Source organism: Brassica napus, chromosome C3 (assembly GCF_020379485.1).
Source record: "Brassica napus cultivar Da-Ae chromosome C3, Da-Ae, whole genome shotgun sequence".
NCBI lineage: Eukaryota > Viridiplantae > Streptophyta > Magnoliopsida > Brassicales > Brassicaceae > Brassica > Brassica napus.
The window spans coordinates 19784853-19790275 of record NC_063446.1 but is presented as its reverse complement, the minus strand read 5'-3'; positions in this window follow the sequence as shown (position 1 = coordinate 19790275).

Genomic DNA, 5423 nt, shown 5'->3' with positions numbered 1-5423 from the left:
TATATTTAATATAAAAAATGGTCGAAAAATCTTGATATTCTATTTATTATTAATATTTTATATGTAAATTTTCTGCTGCTTACATTTTAAATTATTCAGCTTTTTTTTGTCAACCTTTTTAATTATTCAGCTAAATTTTCATGTTTATGATGAAAATATGTAGCCGTATACCTCAGTGTCGTACTTTTATTGTCTTTTTACACCAAAGACCTTTTCTTGTTTATATATTATGAAAGATATTTGACATAGATACATTAAAAATGGAGGAAATTCATAAACAAATAACAAAGAGGAATAGAAAAGTGGAAGAATAAGTAAATAAGGAATGATAATTTTTTTTGTTGGAAGAATAAGTATTGTTTTTTTTGTTGGTTGTAAATGCTAATTATTTTTTGTTTAAAAGGGCATTCATTGTACATGCTAATTTCATTTTGTATTTTCACAGCATTGTTCATAAGTTATATGCTTGTAAAAATAGGTTATATTATTCGAGGCTTTTAGCTTTCATCTTTTTAGACAAAAAAATTACTAGAAATGCTATCAAAAACAGAGTTATGTTGTTCTGTCAAATAAGAGTTAACGAAAAAAAATCGAATAATATATTAGCTTAGCTACGCGTTGACGAAAAAAGAAGCTTTGCTACGCTGTTTGTATCAGGATTCACGTGTCAATTTTGTATGTCAATCTCATATTTTCAGAAGAATTAATAAATGAGAGTTGAATACGAGTATAGAGCGCAAATCTATACTATACTAAAAAGGATACAAGCTCCTCCTACGATGTCCACGTAGGCGTAAAAAATCGTCCAATCAGAGAGTTCGAAGTTGTCACGTCATCTCATTTATTTTTTCGTAAAAAATGAAAAACAATGCAAAGGAAAAGATCGAACCCGGGTTAGTATAACATAAATATAGGGCAGAAACCACTAAGCCATTGAAACTTTCTTGGACACATATACAAAAATCACTAAATATGTAATCACAAACTCTTATGTACATTTACAATAATATGGATTCAACATTCAAGACTTCGATACTTTGTTTTGTAAAAAAAAATAAGTAAGTGACTAAGCTAATATATTATTTGAAAGTGTGAGAACATTGACAAATATGAAAAAGCATAGATTTTTGTTTTCGTGACAAAGTCAAGAATTTTGTAAAAATAAGTTTAACATATAAATTTTCGTGACAAATATGAAAAAACATAGATTTTTGTACAATTTTGACAAAACAACTCAAAACATAGTTCTCTAATGTCTTAATAAAATATTATTTAAGGGTGCACTAATTAAATATATCAATTCAATACATTTTGTAATTTATAGACAAAACAATAACACAACAAATTTTGAAATATTTGTTTAACCTATCGATTTCTTTTCATGAGAATCCAACTAAACAAGATAAAAAAACAATTAGATTTATTTAATTACCATTTTATTCAATTTTAATAATTTCAAATTGTAATAATGTATCTTTTTGGAGTTACAAAAAAATAATGTTCTTTCTTTATTACACTAGCATTATATATAGATTTCATATACACAAATAAATATAATATAACAACATAAGTTTACTTTCTCCGATTCATATGAAATTTTTTTAAGTTATCCACCAAAGCAAATTAATTAAATCAATCATTGTTAGAATACAACAAATTAATATATAATTTTATTTTAAATTAAATTATTTAAAAAGTGTATTTTCATTAAAAAAAAAAAAAAAAAAAGTAAAATTGATTGTCCACGTTGGCACAAAAAATCGTCCAATCAGAGGGTCCGAAGTTGTCACGTCATCTCATTTATTTTTTCGTAAAAAATGAAAAAACAATGCAAAGGAAAGGGATCGAACCCGGGTTAGTATGACATAAATATAGGGCAGAAACCACTAAGCCATTGAAACTTTCTTGGACACATATACAAGAATCACTAAATATGTAATCACAAACTCTTATGTACATTTACAATAATATGGATTCAACATTCAAGACTCCGATACTTTGTTTTGTAAAAAAAAAATAAGTAAGTGACTAAGCTAATATATTATTTGAAAGTGTGAGAACATTGACAAATATGAAAAAGCATAAATTTTTGTTTTCGTGACAAAGTCAAGAATTTTGTAAAAGTAAGTTTAACATATAAATTTTCGTGACAAATATAAAAAGACATAGATTTTTGTACAATTTTGACAAAACAACTCAAAACATAGCTCTCTAATGTTTTAATAAAATATTATTTAAGGGTGCACTAATTAAATATATCAATTCAATACATTTTGTAATTTATAGACAAAACAATAAAACAACAAATTTTGAAATATTTGTTTAACCTATCGATTTCTTTTCATGAGAATCCAACTAAACAAGATAAAAAAACAATTAGATTTATTTAATTACCATTTTATTCAATTTTAATAATTTCAAATTGTAATAATGTATCTTTTTGGAGTTACAAAAAAATAATGTTCTTTCTTTATTACACTAGCATTATATATAGATTCCATATACACAAATAAATATAATATAACAACATAAGCTTGCTTTCTCCGATTCATATGAAATTTTTTTAAGTTATCCACCAAATCAAATTAATTAAATCAATCATTGTTAGAATACAACAAATTAATATATAATTTTATTTTAAATTAAATTATTTAAAAAGTGTATTTTCATTAAAAACAAAATAATAAATAAGTAAAATTGATTTGAAGGTAATTTTTATGACATATATATATATTATGGAAAAAATCTTAAATACAAAAAACTCTAGGATTAACAAAAAAAATAAATAAAAATTAAACTATGATATCATCAATTGAAAGCTTCTTAGACAATATTAATAAAATATTTAAGCGATAATTAGACAAATTTGATTTTTTTTGTCAGCCAAAAGTTTATTATTAATTAGCATTAGTTATTTAAAGATGTTTAAGAAAGGATGGACTTAAATGATATATGAACTATGAATAGTAGTACTTTGTAAAGCTGACTTAGATAACACATCTGCACATCATTTCGAATCCTTTTTGATGCCTAAATTCAATTTCTTTAGAGCAGTTATTCCATAAAAAGATCGTATGAGATATTGTTTTGATATTCAGATTTGTTTCTTGACTGTTAAGAAGATTGATAACTGCAAAAATGTCTTATTCGAATATTATATGTCTATAACCGAATCCCCAACATGAGACAAATTTGTTTAAAAAGTAAATAATTTTATTTTTCTTATATTATATAATAAATATAAATTATTTACTGATAATAAAAATATAGTTATTCATCTATGACAAATATCTATGCAAATATGTAAATCAAGTACAACAATCAAACAACATAATAATTTCCACAAAGAAAATATAAAAAATATATTTATGGTAGGTAGTCTTATTTTATATTCTTTAAATAATGCAATATAATATTATACATTATTTTTTAGAATTGAGAAATACATATATATCAGTTAGACAAATTAAGCGATAATTAGACAAATTTGATTCTTTTTTGCCAACCAAAAGTTTATTTATAATTAGGATCAGTTATTTCAAGATGTTTAAGAAAAGATGGACAAAAAAATAGGAAGGACATAAATGATATATGAACTATGAATAGTATTTTATAAAGCTGACTTAGATAACACATCTAGTCTTTTTTATGCATAAATTCAATTTCTTCATAGCAGTTATTCCACAAAGAGATCTATGAGATATTGTTTTGATATTCAGATTTGTTTATTGACTGTTAAGAAGATTGATAACTGTAAAAATGTCTCATTCGAATATGATAGGTTTATAACCAAGTCCCCAACATTAGACAAGTTTGTTTTAAAAGTAAATAATTTTATTTTTCTTATATTATATAATAAATATATATTATTTACTGATAATAAAAATATAGTTATTCATCCATCACAAATAACTATGCAAATATGTGAATCAAGTACAACAATCAAACAACATAATGATTTCCACATAGAAAATTTTAAAAATATATTTATGTTATGTAGTCTTATTTTATATTCTTTAAATAATGTAATACAATATTATATATTATTTTTTTAGAATTGAGAAATACATATAATATCTTATCCGCGCGTAGCGCGGTTAAAAAATCTAGTAAATTCAAATAAGATAATATAATACAATTAAATTCAAAATCGAATTTTAATTGCTGTTCAAACCTTTTGGTTTGGTTATATATTTAACTATGGATGGGCAGTTCTTTAGTGTGTCAATTAAAAATACACACATGCATGAGATTTGTAATCGGTACAACCGTTGGGATTTATTAAATCTCTGTCTAAGACTATATTGCTTGATTATGATTAGTACGATATTGTCTATTTTGGATCTTAGATAACCCCGCATGGTTTTTACTTTTTTTTTTTTTCAAAAGACCTCATACTAATTAGAGTTGGACATCTCTTTATATATCGGAATTTTTTGGTCTAATTTTCAATGTAAGACTTTGTTTGATATCTCACATTATCTCTTCAAACTAAGGACCACATTCATCTCGTGTGTTTCTTTCCTTTTAGAATGCACCTTCCACAACATCTCAGTCATTTGAGAATGTCATTACAGGTTACATGATCTTCTGACTAATCTCTGTCGAACCTCTCTTTTCTTACTTGAAGGGTTTCATTCCTACTCTAATTGTATTTTGGTCTTTTTGCAGATTTCGTCAACATGGAGCTAAAACCAATGTTGGGATTTATTAAATTCATGTCCAACTCTAAATTGTTTGATTAGTATGATATTGTCCACTTTATACATTAGGCAAACCTGCATGAATTTACTTTTGGTTTCTTTTCCAAAAGGTTTCGTACTAATTAGAGTTGGATATCTCTTTATATATTAGACTCTCCTTTGTCTAATTTTCAATGTGAGACTTTGTTTGATATGTCACATTCTCTCCCTCAAACTAAGGACCACACTCATCTCGTATGTTTCTTTCTTTTGAGAATGCGCCTCCCACAACATCTCGGCCCTTTGAGAATGTCATTACAAATTCTATGATTTTGACTTGTTTCTGCCACAAACTTCCTCTTCCGTATTTAGGTCTTCTTGCAGATTTTCGTCAACCTGGTGCTCTTACACCAATATTGGGATTTATTAAATCTATGTCCAACTGTATATTGTCCGGTTGAAGAACAATATTTCTATGACAGTTTATGTAGTAAACAATACTTTGTTTTTACACAATTGTCTATTTACTTTTCTTACCTGGGATTTACATATTCTCTCCGGAGCTCGTCAATCATGTGTACGTTTATGTGATGTTCCATGAATTTTTTTTTCTTTTTTTCCAGGAATTTTTCAGTAATCGCACTTGCTCTTTTACCAAAATTGAGTTTGTTCTGGGGCCTTCTGACCTTCAGATATTCATATTAACCTAACATTGGTTATCTGCCATGGCTGCACTCCACG